The 21,768-nt window shown below is 39.4% G+C and overlaps 1 long non-coding RNA gene across 2 annotated transcripts in view; it reads right to left on the bottom strand.

Annotated features, from left to right (window-relative positions):
- The window catches only part of LOC142657583 (uncharacterized), a 106,431-nt gene that overhangs the window by 20,676 nt on the left and 63,987 nt on the right, over positions 1-21,768 (bottom strand). Inside the window, exons 2-3 of one of the 2 annotated variants that reach the window (XR_012849945.1) lie at positions 3,658-3,854; positions 202-497 (exon numbers count right to left, since the gene is read on the bottom strand). This is a non-coding gene — a long non-coding RNA (uncharacterized LOC142657583). Of the gene's footprint in view, positions 1-201; positions 498-3,657; positions 3,855-21,768 lie in introns of those variants that run through there. The other variant, XR_012849944.1, reaches the window with a different exon arrangement.

Here is a 21,768-nt window from a genome sequence, read left to right as displayed (position 1 = left end):
AAGGAGGAATAAGGCGAAAGAAAGAAAGAAAGAAAGAAAGAAAGAAAGAAAGAAAGAAAGAAAGAAAGAAAGAAAGAAAGAAAGAAAGAAAGAAAGAAAGAAAGAAAGAAAGAAAGAAAGAAAGAAAGATATGAGATAGATAGATATGAGATAGATAGATATGAGATAGATAGATATGAGATAGATAGATATGAGATAGATAGATATGAGATAGATAGATATGAGATAGATAGATATGAGATAGATAGATAGATAATCACACATTATCCGGCAGGTTGTGTTGCTGGTTGTCAGTACTTGGGTCTGGTCATTGTGTACCAGGGATTAGTTGGTGGTGGTCCAGGGAGCTGGCACAATTAGTGGCTGGCATGAGAACACAGCAGCGCGGTCGGCAACTCTCATTCACCCCTTTGTCCTGTGTGGGAATGAGCCCCAGGGAGGGGGGGGGGGGTTTCCTGGAAGTTCGGTCTCCCCCCGGCATGTCTGGAATGTGCTCCCTGGTGAAAGGAACAGAAAGTGAAGATCTGAAGAGAACTTTCTATGTGTCATTGAGCAGCAACAAACATAATGATGATAATGAGGGGCCCTGCAGGTAGGAGCATTTCCTGGAAGCACAGGGTTAGGGTTTCTGCAGGGTGACATGAGGTGCACCCCTCCCCCATCCACAGGGAGGAATCAGAATTGGGAATGTTATTTTAGTTTGTACCCCTGAGCTCAGATGAGGACTCCACTTCCTTCTCATGGAATTCCACCCAACACTGTCACCTACATAATGGTTGGGGCGTGTGCAGAATTCAGGGCGATATGTATCAATGGCTCCACATTTCCTATGTCAGGGATTGTAGGGGATTAAGTCACATATGGATCTCATAGAAAAGGAAAGCAAATAGAATTTTATTGCTAAGTGGCCCGTCAATCAGGGGAGCGGTCAGGGCCCCGGTGGGTTTTCTGTGATGGGTTCTATTACTTTAAAGCCTGCGGCTCGTTCATATTAAATTATTATACATTATATTTTATATTATGACGTATCAAGTAATATAAAAATGAATATTATACATAGAACTTATTCTGTATTTATATCCCATTCAATCCTCTATATCGCCAGTCACTGCTGAGCAGCTGACAGATTTAATGATATTATTTGGGCACTGTATGGTAGTATTATGTTGGCTCTGTATGGTGGTATTATGTGGGCACCATGTGTCTGTATTATTTGGGCACTGTATGGTAGTATAATGTTGGCTCTGTATGGTGGTATTATGTGGGCACCATGTGTCTGTATTATTTGGGCACTGTATGGTAGTATTATGTTGGCTCTGTATGGTGGTATTATGTGGGCACCATGTGTCTGTATTATTTGGGCACTGTATGGTAGTATTATGTTGGCTCTGTATGGTGGTATTATGTGGGCACCATGTGTCTGTATTATTTGGGCACTGTATGGTAGTATAATGTTGGCTCTGTATGGTGGTATTATGTGGGCACCATGTGTCTGTATTATTTGGGCACTGTATGGTAGTATTATGTTGGCTCTGTATGGTGTATTATGTGGGCACCATGTGTCTGTATTATTTGGGCACTGTATGGTAGTATTATGTTGGCTCTGTATGGTGTATTATGTGGGCCCCATGTGTCTGTATTATTTGGGCACTGTATGGTAGTATTATGTTGGCTCTGTATGGTGTATTATGTGGGCCCCATGTGTCTGTATTATTAGGGCACTGTATGGTAGTATTATGTTGGCTCTGTATGGTGGTATTATGTGTGCAGTGCACTATATGGCTGTTAGGGGTTGTCTCATTACCGAGAGTGGGTACTCTCCGGTGGCATTATGTGGGCACTGTAAACTAATATAATTTGGAAACTGTACGACTGTTGGTAATTTATGTTGGTATTGCGTGGGCATTAAGTGAACACTGTAGGATGGTATATGGGCACTATATGATGGTATATAAGGACAATGTGGGCAGTGTAAGGTGGCATTATTTGGGCATTGTATGGTGGTATAGGAGGACAATGTGGGCAATGTAGATGGTATTATTTGGGCATTGTATATTGGTATATGAGCACTTAGTTGCACAGTGTAGAGTGGTTTTATTTTGGCATTGTATATTGGTATATAAGCACTATGTGGGCAGTGTAGCGTGGTATTATTTGGGCACTGTATGGTGGGATATGAGCACTATGTGTACAATGTAGAGTGGTAGTATTTGGGCACTGTATGGTGGTATATGAGCACTATGTGACAGTGTAAATGGTATTATTTGGGAACTGTATGGAGGTATATGAGCACTATGTGGACAGTGTAGAGTGGTATTATTTGGGCACTGTATGGTGGTATATGAGCACTATGTGGACAGTGTAGAGTGGTATTATTTGGGCACTGTATGGTGGTATATGAGCACTATGTGGACAGTGTAGAGTGGTATTATTTGGGCACTGTATATTGGTATATAAGCACTATGTGGCAGTGTAGATGTTATTATTTGGGAACTGTATGGAGGTATATGAGCACTATGTGGACAGTGTAGAGTGGTATTATCTTGGCATTGTATATTGGTATATGAGCACTATGTGGGCAGTGTAGAATGGTATTATTTGGGCACTGTATGGTCGTATATGAGCAGATATGGACAGTGTAAAGTGGTATTATTTATGCACTGTATATTGGTATATGAGCACTATGTGGACAGTATAGAGTGGTATTATTTGTGCACTGTATAGTGGTATATGATCACTATCGTATATGAGCAGATATGGACAGTGTAGATGGTATTATTTGGGCACTGTATGGTGGTATATGAGCACTATGTGGACAGTGTAGAGTGGTATTACTTGGGCACTGTATAGTGGTATATGATCACTATGTGGGCAGTGTAGATGGTATTATTTGGGCACTGTATGGTGGTATATGAGCACTATGGACAGTGTAGAGTGGTATTATTTGGGCATTGTATATTGGTATATGAGCACTATGTGTGCAGTGTAGATGGTATTATTTTGGCACACTATGCTGGTATATGAGCACTTTCTGGGCAGTGTAGAGTGGTATCATATGAGCACTATGGGCAGTGTAGATGATATTATTTTGGCACTGTATGGTGGTGTATGAACACTTTGTGGGCAGTGTAGAGTGGTATCATATGAGCACTGTGTGGTCAGTATAGATTGTATTTGGGCACTGTATGCTGGTATATGAGCACTTTGTGGGCAGTGTAGAGTGGTATCATATGGGCACTATATAGTATTATTACTTTGGCACTGTATAACAAAGAGGCAACAACAACACAATGTTTTGCTGGAAGGCCACCACAGACCCCGATCCAGTTATAATCATTCTCTCACTTTTTGTCTCTAGTTTGTCGCCAGTTTCTTTTTTTACTAGGGGGAAATTGCGGTGTACAGAACAAGGAGAACCTGGAGGCCGGGCTACACATTTATTCCTATCAATTCAATTTGCCAGAAATGTCTTTTGTTGGAAAGCCCCTTTAAGTCACCCAGTACTGTATCTCTTGGATTGCGGCGGAGCTGCGTACATCGATCTCTTCTTTGTAGGGATGGATTTCCTTTTACTACATTTCAATTAACTGCTAAACTAGAACTGACATCTTCCCTGTAATCCCAATTACTTTCAATTATTTGCAGGAAGCCGCTCACCTTACAGCAGATGTCCAGGAAATAACGGCTCACAATTATCCTGTTTTGGAGGTTTGAGCTGATTTTAGCATTTTGCAGTATGTAGCATCGGTGGGGTGATATGGACCATAATTCATGAATCTCTCAGAGGATAATCAATAGTTGTCTAGAAATTATTAGAATTACTAAGGGAGATAAACATCATATAAAGATAATTCCTGCAAAAACAAACACAAAATAAATCACTTCATAATGAAAACGGCAACTTTCTGATAAACTTTGTGTTTCAATTCCTCGCCATTTCACCTGTATAGACATGATACTTTTAACAGCTGAGAATTTGTTACAATTGTATTCAGTCTGGACAATCCTGTGCGAGCTAAAAACCTGGACTTCAGATTGATATTTTACCTGCACTGATACATTGTAACAAATATCAGGACAGGAGAGCGATTTGTGCTGCTGTTGTATTTACCTGACATAGGATTACTTAGACGGGATACATTGTTGCAAATCATCAGCTGCGTGAGGGTTTCACCCTCTGAATGTAAATAAGATTGTTTCCATTCACTGACAGAAAGCAGATTTAAAAAAATGGTGAGGAATTGAAGCAAAATGTATAAGACATTTTTAGATCTTTTCATTATATAATCATTAAGATTTCTTAACAAAAAAATAGACAAGCCCTTTAATAATCCTTGAAGGGCCACTAAACCCGTAATAAATAGCAATCATAGACATAGCAATTTTCCTATCTGGTACCCCCTTAAATAACACTATATTTAGCCTCTTCCCAGTATGAAATGGCTGATAACAAATAACAATAGATTGAATTTAACTGCAAAGCCATTGTGGATCAGGTAGACTTTAGGTTCAGGGTCCCTTTAAGGCCCCCAGTTATGGCAGGATCACCCAGGTAGAGATGATTGGAAGGTGGCACAGTGTAGGTGACTGTAATCACAGGATGAGTGTGGTACATGCAGCGTCACTATGACTCAGCTCACACAGCAGGATGGTCGTTACACACAGGGTCGGCCTACACTCTGCTCTTCTGTACATACGCCGCCTTCTCAGTTCCCTAGGAGACATGGCTGCTGCGAATCCTGCGTCACTTCTGCACGTGGGAACCTTCTGTGCCGCCTCTCACAATATAGAACATGAACTTTCCCAATAGAGTCCTGTACAGTGTACGATTAGTCTAATTCACCGAAAATATCGTTCCGGATTCCTGGAAACGCTTGGTCGTTGTATTGCAAAATTTTCATGAGGCAGATTTATAAAAAGAGACAAATTGACCAAAGATTTTTATCTGCAGAATTGGAGAGATTTTTATATGACAAGCACAAAACTAACCAAAATGTAGCAGAAATGGATGTAAATTTGGCGCTGCCTGATACGTGGTAGGACGGACGCCTGCCGTGCACGACAGTCCCCATAGAGTGGGGTCTGTCATTTTGATGGGTAAAATAGTGCATTTGTTTGACCTACGTCAGATGACTGTAAAACAGAATAGTGAGTGCAGCTCTGGAGTATAATACAGGATGTAACTCAGGATCAGTACAGGATAAGTAATGTAATGTATGTACACAGTGACTCCACCAGCAGAATAGTGAGTGCAGCTCTAGAGTATAATACAGGATGTAACTCAGGATCAGTACAGGATAAGTAATGTAATGTATTTACACAGTGACTCCACCAGCAGAATAGTGAGTACAGTTCTGCAGTATAATACAGGATGTAACTCAGGATCAGTACAGGATAAGTAATGTAATGTATGTACACAGTGACTCCACCAGCAGAATAGTGAGTGCAGCTCTGGAGTATAATACAGGATGTAACTCAGGATCAGTACAGGATAAGTAATGTAATGTATGTACACAGTGACTCCACCAGCCGAATAGAGAGTGCAGCTCTGCAGTAGAATACAGGATGTAACTCAGGATCAGTACAGGATAAGTAATATTATGTATGTATACACAGTGACTCCACCAGCAGAATAGTGAGTGCAGCTCTGGAGTATAATACAGGATGTAACTCAGGATCAGTACAGGATAAGTAATGTAATGTATGTACACAGTGACTCCACCAGCCGAATAGAGAGTGCAGCTCTGCAGTAGAATACAGGATGTAACTCAGGATCAGTACAGGATAAGTAATATTATGTATGTATACACAGTGACTCCACCAGCAGAATAGTGAGTGCAGCTCTGGAGTATAATACAGGATGTAACTCAGGATCAGTACAGGATAAGTAATGTATGTACACAGTGACTCCACCAGCAGAATAGTGAGTACAGCTCTGGAGTATAATACAGGATAAGTAATGTATGTACACAGTGACTGCACCAGCAGAATAGTGAGTGCAGCTCTGGAGTATAATACAGCATGTAACTCAGGATCAGTACAGGATAAGTAATATTATGTATGTATACACAGTGACTCCACAAGCAGAATAGTGAGTGCAGCTCTGGAGTATAATACAGGATGTAACTCAGGATCAGTACAGGATAAGTAATGTATGTACACAGTGACTCAACCAGCAGAATAGTGAGTACAGCTCTGGAATATAATACAGGATAAGTACTGTATGTACACAGTGACTGCACCAGCAGAATAGTGAGTGCAGCTCTGGAGTATAATACAGCATGTAACTCAGGATCAGTACAGGATAAGTAATGTAATGTATGTGCACAGTGACTCCACCACCAGAATAGTGAGTGCAGCTCTGGAGTATAATACAGGATATAACTCAGGATCAGTACAGGATAAGTAATGTAATGTATGTACACAGTGACTCCACCAGCAGAATAGTGAGTGCAGCTCTGGAGTATAATACAGCATGTAACTCAGGATCAGTACAGGATAAGTAATGTAATGTATGTACACAGTGACTCCACCGGGAGAATAGTGAGTGCAGCTCTGGAGTATAATACAGGATGTAACTCAGAATCAGTACAGGATAAGTAATGTAATGTATGTACACAGGGACTCCACCAGCAGAGTAGTGAGTGCAGCTCTGGAGTATAATACAGGATGTAACTCAGGATCAGTACAGGATAAGTAATGTAATGTATGTACACAGTGACTCCACCAGCAGAATAGTGAGTGCAGCTCTGGAGTATAATACAGGATGTATCTCAGGATCAGTACAGGATAAGTAATGTAATGTATATACAGAGTGACTCCACCAGCAGAATAGTGAGTGCAGCTCTGGAGTATAATACAGGATGTAACTCAGGATCAGTACAGGATAAGTAATGTAATGTATGTACACAGTGACTCCACCAGCAGAATAGTGAGTGCAGCTCTGGAGTATAATACAGGATATAACTCAGGATCAGTATAGAATAAGTCATGTAATGTATGTACACAGTGACTCCACCAGCAGAATAGTGAGTGCAGCTCTGGAGTATAATACAGGATATAACTCAGAATCAGTACAGGATAAGTCATGTAATGTATGTACACAGTGACCCACTACATTGATTTCATATGACGGACATAAGCTGCACTTGGGTGGGGATCTGTTACAGTGCACTCTAAGCACTGTGTTGCCTTTTACTGAAATAATAAAGTATAGGAACATTACATTGATGTGATCTGCTACGTGACCTTCTCTTCTCTCCATATTATAAAGGTCGCTGCTATTGTTACTGTATACATCAATGAAAACCACATGAAAGGAAACTTCCCAAACCTGCTGGGTCAAAGGTGAGAGAGTGTAGGTTCTGGTGACCACACGGCCGCTCTAGTGTCATGTCTCGTGGAATCCCATGTGTCAGGATAGTGGGGACTTATCGTCACTGTGATATAATGACACTCGATGAGGGGGCTTCAAACACCTACAATATGTTATACAATGTTCTCTCCAGCGCTCTCACTCCCCCACAACCACAAATGCTGCAGGATCAAGCTCTTCAAATGACACATACACCAATACCCCCAGGGTCATTGATTCAGTGCTACATGTACATGATAAAGAGCGCCCCCTCAAAAAAAAAAAAGTTAAATCTCCAATGTAGATATAAGAATAAAACAGTCCAAAAAATAAATAAACAAATAAACATATTCAGCCGTTACTTAGATATATGTGAGAAATCTGGGTGACAATCAATAGGGTCACTATTTCGTTCCCAAGGTTAGAATGGCCAATCTGCCCCGTTACGTAGCGACACATTCCTCCTTGCTCCAGTATTATTTATATCAGGCAGATTTACCATTCAGGAGTCTGGGCGAGCTGGATGATAATGTCTATGGGAGCTGTAATGATTATCACCCAGCTTTCCCAAAAACAGATATCAGTAAGAAGCAAATGAACAGATTTCTTTAGCATCATATACAATTTAAAACACAAAAACGCAGCAATCCCTATTAGATGCGGATTTCCAGGAATTAAAGGGGTATTCCCATCTCAAGTGTTGCTAGAATATGCCATCACGTTATGATTGGCGCCCCGATCACCTGCTGTGCTGACAACTTCACCTCGTCCCCATTGATCGTGTGGGTCCGTGCAGTATCCGTCAGCATATCCTATTGATATGCCACAAACTAACACTGCGGCATCCTCATTCTTAAGATCACTGGCCGACCAAGAAGAAATGGAGGGTATATAGTAGCAATCACCTTATCCGATGGGAATAACCCCAGAAATTTTTTTTATGTCTTCACAAATTTTTCAGGTTTCTCTACATCAGTGGAAACCATCAACAAGCTGCTGTAAACTGATTTTTATTATGTGTTTATTTAGTGCTATGGTTTTGCTGAGGGTCTTATTGTATCGCTAACACAGTCCCACAATTGCCGGAGTTCACAGTATCATACAGGCAGCCCCGGTCCTTAGAGTGGATCCCCGAGCTGTACTTTCATAACGTCTGTGTAAGGCATACACAGTGGTCTCAAACTTGTTGCTTTCTCGCTGTTGCAAAGCTACAACTCCCAGCATGCAAAAACTCCCAGCATGCAAATTGCTGCCAGGCCATGCTGAGAGGTGTAGTTTTGCAACGCCGCAGGTTGGAGTCAGATCGCTGACCTAACCACTGTCCCTGCATATACATAATGGTCCCTCTATGTTAAAGAAATAAAGAATAATGCTTCATAAAATTAAGTTACAATAAAGAAAAGTAAAATAAACATCACAAAACAATAAATATAAAACCCGCATTTTTATAACAATTATTGTGTAAATAAATCAGCCACCCTGAGTATTCTCAAATGCCATAATCAGAAAACAATAAAGCCTAACTTAGATCTGTCAACAGCAGCTGACCTGCTTGTTGATGGTTTCCTGGTATAAAAAAAAATATTCGATTTTTTTGCTCTGCGCAGAATACAAACTGAAAAAATAATGATAAGAGAAAAAGTAGTCATGAAGTGAAGATATTAGAAATATACTGCAGAATTTCGCTGGGGTCACTAATGGGGGCTACGTCTCAACTGTAATATCAGTTTAACAAAAGGATCTCAAATGAGTGTGAAATGAGCCCCCGATCCCCCGCAGGACTTTGTAGAGAATGTTTTTACCTTTCTGCATTGTTTTATAAGGGCTTCGTAATAACATTTTGATGATTTGCCAGGAGGCCTGAGAAACAATAAGAATGGGCACATTTTGCGATGCCTTGCCCTCCGCAGAACCACAACAGGATGGGGAAGCCTTACAATTCAATATCATGCCAGGCTCGTGTTTCCTCCGTACAGCAGACAGAGGTGTCCCGCAGAGATGAGATGAAGTCACTGATAAGTGCGGTGCTTTTCCTGGAGGGGGAGAATAAAAAGTTTCTAGCATGGGGTGAAGATATAGACAACCAGTGATGTATGTAGAAGAGAGGCGGCACATAGCAAAGATCAAACTGGACCCCGATTATGTTCTGTCACCCGGGACAGAAGAGTCTGGTGTCTGTTTCCCCCTCCACTTTCCAAGACCCTTCGACCAATTTACCACCCCATTCATACAAGGCAGCTTCTCTGTATAGGGGAGTCCTACAGAGGTCCTTGCCACCCAATAGCAAGTGGCATGGGACCAACCAGGCCTGGAGGCCCTCTCTGACATGGTATATATGCCATTCTAGACAATGCAGGGGTTATAGCTGCACCTGGACTCCAGTGTCTTATATTGATATGAGGGTCTATATAAATGGCACGCGACGGCTTGGAGGGCGCTGCCATAAGTTTAGCATTTGGGCCAAGGAGCCTCAGTGTTCTATATTTTATATCAGAGAATGACCTGTTCTTTAAAGGGGTTAATTCAGGATTAGGAAAACATGGCTTCTTTCAAACAAAAACAGCGCCACACCTGTCCACAGGTTGTGTATGGTATTGCAGCTCAACTCTATTTACCTCAATGAAGCTAATCTACAATACCAGACACAATATGTGGACAGGTGCGGCGCTGTTTTTGACAGACAAGGGTCTTAGTGACATGTCAAGTTTTGATTATTGGGGGTCCGAGCACTGAGACCCCCAGCAATTGCTAAAACGAAGCGGCAGAAGCACTCGTGTGAGCGCTCAGCCGCTTCGTGTCTGTTCAGATTTATCCGGAAATCATTGTATCGGAGTACGGGCTCAATAGAAAGTTTATGAGCCTGTACACCGCCACATCGGCTTTCAGGAAAAAGCCGAACAGAAATGAAGCGGCGATTGGTGGGCTTCTCAGTGCTCGGACCCCCACCAATCAAAATATCTGACATGTCACTATGACATGTCAGAAGTTTGTCAAACATTTAGTTACCCTTTAAATCAAGTATTTATGGCAAAAGGGTTTTTGCAAAAAAATAAAAAAAACAGCTTGTTCTGTGTAGACTGGGGCAGGGTCAGCAGTCATCTCAAAAATGGGAAAAAAAGAGTAGAAAAAAGGACCACACTGGCGCTGCTGTTAATGTAAATTTAAATGAACAATGTTCAAGGTTTAATGTGAAAATAAATAGATAGACAAGCTACGCGTTTCAACGCCGGATCGGCGTCTTCATCAGTCTAATCCCGGCGTTGAGCACTAACTGTGTTTATCTTGCTCTCTCTGTGTACCATGTTAATCTGCACTATGTGGCGCCTTGTCTCTTTTTCTCTTTTTAGTTTAGCAGTCATCTCAGTCAGGATGAAAAGTAAAAGCTCTATTATAAAACCGAAGGCAGAAAATACAGGATTACATTTGTCACAGAGCATGCTCACTACACTCTCCCATAGAAGTAAATGTGATGTTTTCTGAATGTAAATGTACGTACTAGAAAAACCTTACGGGAGGCTCTGGACTCTTAGATATATCTCAGACGTTGCTTTCTGGGAAATGTCCTTGTCTCATGTGTCCCTGTCACTCTCGATGATAAGACTTCCTGTCCCAAGTGAAAGAAAAACATCTCTGCCTCTTTGGAGTTTTTCTACAAGATAAGGATTCTTCTTGTTCCCTGGCTGATCTCACTCAGTAGACATATAATACCGATGGTAAACTTTTAATAAACTTCTGACATGCCATAGTGACATTTCAGAATTTTTGATTTGTGGGGGTCCGATCACGGAGACCCCCACCGATTGCAAAAACGAAGCAGCAGAAGCGCTTGGGTCATCGCTGTGCCGCTTCATTTCTGGTCGGCTTTCCTCCGAAAGCCGAGTGAGTGATGTACGGACTTGTAGACTTCCTATTGAGCCCGTACATCACTCTGAGGAAAGCCGATCAGAAACGAAGCGGCATAGCACTCACCCAAGCGCTTCTGCCGCTTCGTTTTAGCAATCGGTGGGGGTCTCAGTGCTCGGACCCCCACCGATCAAAACTTCTGACATGTCACTGTGATATGTCAAAAGTTTTTTGAAAGTTTAGTTACATTTTAAAGGAACATTCCAGGCAAAACTGATACACTAATAGATAAGAGAAAGCGCCTCCAGCTCACCTTGATATGCAGATATATTTCTAGGAAGGTTCATGCACGGATCCTTGTGTCGGCACACATGTAGACGAGACTAGAAAAAATGGGGTTGAATCCAGCACGGATAGTTGTTTAAAAATGGAAGAACTGTTTCCAAGTTTAATTGGCCAGTATTTGGCAAGTTAAAATCAGGAGTAAAGAGCACGGTGTAACATCCTGGTATAGTGGAGAAAAATTGTGGTAGTGGTAGATAGGGAGCCTACGCGTTTCAGACGCTCCAAGCGTCCTTAGTCATGGCTGAAGCTAACTGACTTTGTTCGATAGCTGTCTTAAATGCTCAGTGCACAGTTGTGCATAATTATCGTTGATTAAAAACTGATTACGTTCCCAGTGTTTTATTTTGTGTATGTGTTTATATTTTAACACTCCAGACATACAATTTTGAAAATGAAAATGAAAGAACGATATAGTCAGGACATATAGGCAGTATATAAATTTAAGTTTTGTGTGTTACAGTGTTCATCTGTAAAGCAATCATAAACATTGCCTGTCAGATTGAAGTACTACCGGTTCTATGTGTCATTCTTGGTTATGCTTGCGTTCCATAGGGTATGGTAACGTTGGACCGCACAACCAGGAAGTGTCTTTTCTGACGCTGGAGACCGAATATGAGATAACACAGTCTGATCGTAAGTATAGAGACCTTTTTCTTTACTGCATAATATATATATGTGGTCATATGTATTGGATCTATAAAACTTAGTCAATTATATGTAATGGTGTATATGTATGTACGGGAACTTGGTGGGAGAGACACATGGATCGAACATGATTTGATTCTGGCTATATGAGATCTAAAAAAGATATAAGCCGTGTTTTGTTGGAAAGTCAGTTGCAAAATAAGGTTTGTCAGATAGAAAAAATGTATATGAAGCAACTACTCTAATGCTATAGAGATGGATAGAAACGGAAAGATAATGTGTGAATGACTGAAATCAAATAGATAGTTGTTTATTAGTCACCTTGGTGATGTGGTTTAAAAGATGTTGGCGTGTAATAAGCATATAACATACACTCAACATTATTAAAAAAGGGGGGTGTGCGTACCTTAGCTTCAGGGAAAAGAGAGAGTTTTGCTAATGTATAGATATTCGGTGAAATACACTTGGTTATAGCTGGTTGGTCCCTTGAGGGTGATTTTAGTAACATAGTAATATTGTTCTAAAGCTGACATGCTACAATTGTATTTATTTAAGTAATATTTATTTTGGTCCCTTCAAGTGTTTCAATAATAAAAATTTAGGTCGTGTCTTATATTAAGACCATTAGGGAACCGTGTATTCAGTTTGAAGATCCAGTGCGCTTCACGTAGGTAAATTTTGTATTGTAAATCCCCCCCTCGTTTGGGTAGGTGGACTTTTTCTATTGCTTGACATTGGAAAGAGTTAGTCGTCCTGTTATGTTGATGGATAAAATGTTTGGCTGCGTTAGACACATTAACGATATTGGGATTACGAATATAACTTAGGTGTTCCAGTATTCGAGTTTTCAATTTTCTGCTGGTGCATCCTACATACTTTAGTTTGCATTCCGTACACTCTATAATATAGATGACTGCATTAGAGTTACAATTAATGTAGTTTTGTACTGTAAATTTTACTGTATTGTCAAAATTGGAAAAGTTTCTACTGGGATATGCGTATGTGCACGTTTTGCATGGGTATTGCCCGCATTTAAAGAAACCTTTACTTTCTAGCCACGTGGATTTGGAATTATTGGATGTAAATAAAGATGGAGAAAGTGAGCTGCCAAGAGATGGTGCTTTGCGGGCAACAATTCTGACCCCTTGTTGAAGGATGGACCGTAAATTCTCGTCTTCGAATAGTACAGGTAAGTATCTATTTATTATCTTTTTAATTTCAGGAAATTGGCTGCTTTGTTGTAATATTAATGTGGGCATTTGATGTTCTGGTTCAATACTCTTCTTATCATCTTTATCGTACTTCAATAAATCTTTTCTTGATATTTTTGTAGTAATGTTGGTGGCTCTATTCAGAGACCAGCTCGGATAGCCTCGTTTTTGTAGCCTAGAGCATATTTGTTTCTGTTCTAAATTGAAATGTTCATTAGAACTGCAATTTCTTCTTGCCCTATACATTTCCCCTATCGGGATATTCATGATGGTTTTTTTAGCATGGTTGCTCTCTGCATGTAGAATAGTGTTAGTTGAGGTTGGTTTGCGGTGAGTCTTTGATTCAATTATTTTTCCTTCTATACCTTTCAGTTCTAAGTCAAGAAAGATGATATCACATATATTGTGACTGTATGTGAATCTGAGATTGTGTGGGTTATCATTTATATAGTCCTGAAATTTGTGAATTGATTGTACATCACCCTTCCAGATGATAAGCAGGTCATCAATGTATCTTTTATACCATTCGATATGGTGGCCAAATGGATTATTGGTAGAAAAAATATTATGTTCCTCCCACCAGGCCATAACTAGGTTGGCTATGGAGGGGGAGAATTTCGCTCCCATGGACACCCCCTTGAGTTGTAAGTAAAATACACCGTCAAATAGAAAGTAATTATGATTCATGAGGAACGTAAGAACCTCCAAGATGTATATTTGAAACTTGCTCGTATATGCACTATTATTGGCTAGATAGTATTCTAAGGCCATGTGTGCAGTTTGGTGGGGTATCGAGGTATAGAGTGATATGACATCACATGTGAGCCATGAATATTCGTTTTTCCAAATTTTGTCTTGAAATGAACGCAACACATCCCGGGTGTCTCTTAGGAACGCTGGAGTTTGTTGAACTATCGGCTGTAATAGTGTGTCCAGCCATTCCGATAATCGTTCTAGGATGGACCCAATTCCAGACACAATAGGACGCATAGGTGGAGGCTTTGTTGATTTATGAATTTTAGGAAGGGCATGGAATATAGGTGTAATAGGCTGTTCTATATAAATATATTTGAATTGTTTGTGGCTGATATGGCCATTATTTAAGCCTTCATTGAGAAGATGTTTCATTTTTTTCTGGATGATTTCAATGGGATTATTTTCCAGCCTCCTGTACGTATGACTATCAGATAGAAGATTTACTATGGATATTTTATATTCCGATTTGTCCATGACAGCTACTCCTCCGCCTTTATCTGCCATTTTAATAACGATTTCTTTATTATCTTCAAGAGCTTTTTTTGCCTCTTTAAGTTTTTTAGACAGATTTGATTTATGCAGGGTCTGGTTAGTTTTATTCCATAGAGCTTGGAGTTCTTTTTCTAATAAGCTTTGGAAGGTGTCCATGGAGTCCGTCCTTGATTTAATTGGATAAAAACGGACATTGGTTGTGGAGAAATTGGATAGTTGGTTTATGGTCTTATTCTCTTGATTGATGCCATCTCTCCTGAGATTATCCAAGCAAGAAATAGTTTGTAATTCCTGGAAAGAAAGAGCCAGTATAGATTGGTCAGTGTTGCCTAGCAGTGGTATAGATATGTCTCTATTCTCCATTGAAGTGGGACTTGACACCTCCATTTCAGAACCTTGATTACTCTGTTGAGTAGTTGGAAGAAGTGATATGCGCATATGATTCTCTGGTGAAATTCCATCATTATTTGATGTGGAGTCTAGTGATGTCTCCATGTTTATATCTTCAGAATCAGACATGAGGAAATGCCGTTTCACAGTAAGATTCCTTATAAATTTGTTAATATCAAGGATTGTTTGAAAAACATTAAATTTATTAGTTGGTGCGAAATTCAAGCCCAAAGATAGAACTTCGTTCTGTGCCGGCGTGAGTATAATTGATGATAAGTTCACCACGTTCGGAATTAAAGTTGGTATTTGCGTGGTCGGAGGTGGCGACTCTGGTTTGTTTCCAGCCTTCCTGTGTTTCCTGCCGCCCCTCCTTCCTCGTTTTTTGATAGCATATATTGGTTGGTATCGGATCTCTGTGGATACTTAGGACGAGCTCCGAGATTTTCATCTTCCGAAAATCCCTCGGTAGATTCTGGCTCGGTAGAGCTGAAACTCACTCTGTTTGATGTGGCTCTATGTCTGTATTGTCTTTGATAGTTTTGTTTTTTCAAAATTGGTTTGGGTCTTGTATGATTTTGGTCTCTTCTATTCCAATTGTACACTTGGTTATTTTGATAATCCCTCGTGTCTCTTAAGAATTTAGTTTTCTTAGATTCTGCTAGAGACCGATCGAGTTTGTCTATGTATGATGACGTTCTGGTATCCAAGAGTATTACTTCGGGTGAGCTGGGAAGGTCGTCTATTTTTGTTTTTATCTCAGATATTGTAACTTCTAATTCTGCCAATTTGGCTTCTTCTTCTTTAGTTATGATTTTCATTAGTTTAATGGAACAATCTGTCAGAATCTGGTCCCATTCCTTGATGAAGGTTTCTGAATAACTAAATGTAGGTAGTTTTTTAATTCTAAGACCTCTTGGGATCATGTCTTTTTCTATGTAGGTTTTTAACGTGGTCAAATCCCACCATACTTTGGCTTGTTGAATCAAGTGTTTTTCCATAGCACGGAACAAGTTTTCAGCATCCGGGTTCTGTATGGTTGCGTTTTCGTGGTTTCCAAACACTTTGGCCGCCATCTGTGCCCTAGACATTTGTGGATTGCTGGTCATCGTGGCACAATATATCCGTATGTTTTTCAGTATCAAAGTATTATTATGACAGGATAGGATCTGTCCCGTTAGTTGTATGCATACAATCTGTGATCAGTGTTCTCCACAAAACTTCAATTGTCATATGATACTGATTCACACTGTTATATGCTTATTACACGCCAACATCTTTTAAACCACATCACCAAGGTGACTAATAAACAACTATCTATTTGATTTCAGTCATTCACACATTATCTTTCCGTTTCTATCCATCTCTATAGCATTAGAGTAGTTGCTTCATATACATTTTTTCTATCTGACAAACCTTATTTTGCAACTGACTTTCCAACAAAACACGGCTTATATCTTTTTTAGATCTCATATAGCCAGAATCAAATCATGTTCGATCCATGTGTCTCTCCCACCAAGTTCCCGTACATACATATACACCATTACATATAATTGACTAAGTTTTATAGATCCAATACATATGACCACATATATATATTATGCAGTAAAGAAAAAGGTCTCTATACTTACGATCAGACTGTGTTATCTCATATTCGGTCTCCAGCGTCAGAAAAGACACTTCCTGGTTGTGCGGTCCAACGTTACCATACCCTATGGAACGCAAGCATAACCAAGAATGACACATAGAACCGGTAGTACTTCAATCTGACAGGCAATGTTTATGATTGCTTTACAGATGAACACTGTAACACACAAAACTTAAATTTATATACTGCCTATATGTCCTGACTATATCGTTCTTTCATTTTCATTTTCAAAATTGTATGTCTGGAGTGTTAAAATATAAACACATACACAAAATAAAACACTGGGAACGTAATCAGTTTTTAATCAACGATAATTATGCACAACTGTGCACTGAGCATTTAAGACAGCTATCGAACAAAGTCAGTTAGCTTCAGCCATGACTAAGGACGCTTGGAGCGTCTGAAACGCGTAGGCTCCCTATCTACCACTACCACAATTTTTCTCCACTATACCAGGATGTTACACCGTGCTCTTTACTCCTGATTTTAACTTGCCAAATACTGGCCAATTAAACTTGGAAACAGTTCTTCCATTTTTAAACAACTATCCGTGCTGGATTCAACCCCATTTTTTCTAGTCTCGTCTACATGTGTGCCGACACAAGGATCCGTGCATGAACCTTCCTAGAAATATATCTGCATATCAAGGTGAGCTGGAGGCGCTTTCTCTTATCTATCTGTGTATATTACAATATCGGCTTGAACCTTACGTGCCCACCGTCTTGCATACATATTTAAAGAAATTTCAGAGTTACAGATGTGCTCATATAAGAATATAAAATAAAACGCACCGAAAAAACGCATTTGAACACAGTGTGAACAGTGTCATATGGAAATTGAATTTCTTGTGGATAGTGGTGAACATAGACTATACGCAACAACGAACGGGACAAATTATATCCTGTCATATCTTAAATATAAAAGTGACAAATCATCTTGCCACACATAAATGAACTTAGTGGCGAAAAGTTATCTTGTTGTACCTTTGTTTTTATACTGTGCATTAACAAGTACCTTAGACAGTGAAAAACGTCTTGTGCTTCACCATTGGGAAAATATAACCTATGACATCTTGATATTAGGAAATTTATATTCTTTGTTGATGATCAGCAATCCACAAATGTTCAGTAAATAATGCACTGAAAAAATGCGTTGGAACACAGTGTGAATCAGTATCATATGACAATTGAAGTTTTGTGGAGAACACTGATCACAGATTGTATGCATACAACTAACGGGACAGATCCTATCCTGTCATAATAATACTTTGATACTGAAAAACATACGGATATATTGTGCCACGATGACCAGCAATCCACAAATGTCTAGGGCACAGATGGCGGCCAAAGTGTTTGGAAACCACGAAAACGCAACCATACAGAACCCGGATGCTGAAAACTTGTTCCGTGCTATGGAAAAACACTTGATTCAACAAGCCAAAGTATGGTGGGATTTGACCACGTTAAAAACCTACATAGAAAAAGACATGATCCCAAGAGGTCTTAGAATTAAAAAACTACCTACATTTAGTTATTCAGAAACCTTCATCAAGGAATGGGACCAGATTCTGACAGATTGTTCCATTAAACTAATGAAAATCATAACTAAAGAAGAAGAAGCCAAATTGGCAGAATTAGAAGTTACAATATCTGAGATAAAAACAAAAATAGACGACCTTCCCAGCTCACCCGAAGTAATACTCTTGGATACCAGAACGTCATCATACATAGACAAACTCGATCGGTCTCTAGCAGAATCTAAGAAAACTAAATTCTTAAGAGACACGAGGGATTATCAAAATAACCAAGTGTACAATTGGAATAGAAGAGACCAAAATCATACAAGACCCAAACCAATTTTGAAAAAACAAAACTATCAAAGACAATACAGACATAGAGCCACATCAAACAGAGTGAGTTTCAGCTCTACCGAGCCAGAATCTACCGAGGGATTTTCGGAAGATGAAAATCTCGGAGCTCGTCCTAAGTATCCACAGAGATCCGATACCAACCAATATATGCTATCAAAAAACGAGGAAGGAGGGGCGGCAGGAAACACAGGAAGGCTGGAAACAAACCAGAGTCGCCACCTCCGACCACGCAAATACCAACTTTAATTCCGAACGTGGTGAACTTATCATCAATTATACTCACGCCGGCACAGAACGAAGTTCTATCTTTGGGCTTGAATTTCGCACCAACTAATAAATTTAATGTTTTTCAAACAATCCTTGATATTAACAAATTTATAAGGAATCTTACTGTGAAACGGCATTTCCTCATGTCTGATTCTGAAGATATAAACATGGAGACATCACTAGACTCCACATCAAATAATGATGGAATTTCACCAGAGAATCATATGCGCATATCACTTCTTCCAACTACTCAACAGAGTAATCAAGGTTCTGAAATGGAGGTGTCAAGTCCCACTTCAATGGAGAATAGAGACATATCTATACCACTGCTAGGCAACACTGACCAATCTATACTGGCTCTTTCTTTCCAGGAATTACAAACTATTTCTTGCTTGGATAATCTCAGGAGAGATGGCATCAATCAAGAGAATAAGACCATAAACCAACTATCCAATTTCTCCACAACCAATGTCCGTTTTTATCCAATTAAATCAAGGACGGACTCCATGGACACCTTCCAAAGCTTATTAGAAAAAGAACTCCAAGCTCTATGGAATAAAACTAACCAGACCCTGCATAAATCAAATCTGTCTAAAAAACTTAAAGAGGCAAAAAAAGCTCTTGAAGATAATAAAGAAATCGTTATTAAAATGGCAGATAAAGGCGGAGGAGTAGCTGTCATGGACAAATCGGAATATAAAATATCCATAGTAAATCTTCTATCTGATAGTCATACGTACAGGAGGCTGGAAAATAATCCCATTGAAATCATCCAGAAAAAAATGAAACATCTTCTCAATGAAGGCTTAAATAATGGCCATATCAGCCACAAACAATTCAAATATATTTATATAGAACAGCCTATTACACCTATATTCCATGCCCTTCCTAAAATTCATAAATCAACAAAGCCTCCACCTATGCGTCCTATTGTGTCTGGAATTGGGTCCATCCTAGAACGATTATCGGAATGGCTGGACACACTATTACAGCCGATAGTTCAACAAACTCCAGCGTTCCTAAGAGACACCCGGGATGTGTTGCGTTCATTTCAAGACAAAATTTGGAAAAACGAATATTCATGGCTCACATGTGATGTCATATCACTCTATACCTCGATACCCCACCAAACTGCACACATGGCCTTAGAATACTATCTAGCCAATAATAGTGCATATACGAGCAAGTTTCAAATATACATCTTGGAGGTTCTTACGTTCCTCATGAATCATAATTACTTTCTATTTGACGGTGTATTTTACTTACAACTCAAGGGGGTGTCCATGGGAGCGAAATTCTCCCCCTCCATAGCCAACCTAGTTATGGCCTGGTGAGAGGAACATAATATTTTTTCTACCAATAATCCATTTGGCCACCATATCGAATGGTATAAAAGATACATTGATGACCTGCTTATCATCTGGAAGGGTGATGTACAATCAATTCACAAATTTCAGGACTATATAAATGATAACCCACACAATCTCAGATTCACATACAGTCACAATATATGTGATATCATCTTTCTTGACTTAGAACTGAAAGGTATAGAAGGAAAAATAATTGAATCAAAGACTCACCGCAAACCAACCTCAACTAACACTATTCTACATGCAGAGAGCAACCATGCTAAAAAAACCATCATGAATATCCCGATAGGGGAAATGTATAGGGCAAGAAGAAATTGCAGTTCTAATGAACATTTCAATTTAGAACAGAAACAAATATGCTCTAGGCTACAAAAACGAGGCTATCCGAGCTGGTCTCTGAATAGAGCCACCAACATTACTACAAAAATATCAAGAAAAGATTTATTGAAGTACGATAAAGATGATAAGAAGAGTATTGAACCAGAACATCAAATGCCCACATTAATATTACAACAAAGCAGCCAATTTCCTGAAATTAAAAAGATAATAAATAGATACTTACCTGTACTATTCGAAGACGAGAATTTACGGTCCATCCTTCAACAAGGGGTCAGAATTGTTGCCCGCAAAGCACCATCTCTTGGCAGCTCACTTTCTCCATCTTTATTTACATCCAATAATTCCAAATCCACGTGGCTAGAAAGTAAAGGTTTCTTTAAATGCGGGCAATACCCATGCAAAACGTGCACATACGCATATCCCAGTAGAAACTTTTCCAATTTTGACAATACAGTAAAATTTACAGTACAAAACTACATTAATTGTAACTCTAATGCAGTCATCTATATTATAGAGTGTACGGAATGCAAACTAAAGTATGTAGGATGCACCAGCAGAAAATTGAAAACTCGAATACTGGAACACCTAAGTTATATTCGTAATCCCAATATCGTTAATGTGTCTAACGCAGCCAAACATTTTATCCATCAACATAACAGGACGACTAACTCTTTCCAATGTCAAGCAATAGAAAAAGTCCACCTACCCAAACGAGGGGGGGATTTACAATACAAAATTTACCTACGTGAAGCGCACTGGATCTTCAAACTGAATACACGGTTCCCTAATGGTCTTAATATAAGACACGACCTAAATTTTTATTATTGAAACACTTGAAGGGACCAAAATAAATATTACTTAAATAAATACAATTGTAGCATGTCAGCTTTAGAACAATATTACTATGTTACTAAAATCACCCTCAAGGGACCAACCAGCTATAACCAAGTGTATTTCACCGAATATCTATACATTAGCAAAACTCTCTCTTTTCCCTGAAGCTAAGGTACGCACACCCCCCTTTTTTAATAATGTTGAGTGTATGTTATATGCTTATTACACGCCAACATCTTTTAAACCACATCACCAAGGTGACTAATAAACAACTATCTATTTGATTTCAGTCATTCACACATTATCTTTCCGTTTCTATCCATCTCTATAGCATTAGAGTAGTTGCTTCATATACATTTTTTCTATCTGACAAACCTTATTTTGCAACTGACTTTCCAACAAAACAC

This window comes from Rhinoderma darwinii, chromosome 7 (assembly GCF_050947455.1).
Source record: "Rhinoderma darwinii isolate aRhiDar2 chromosome 7, aRhiDar2.hap1, whole genome shotgun sequence".
In the NCBI taxonomy this organism is placed as follows: Eukaryota; Metazoa; Chordata; class Amphibia; order Anura; family Rhinodermatidae; genus Rhinoderma; species Rhinoderma darwinii.
This window is presented reverse-complemented; position numbering and strand designations above follow the sequence as displayed.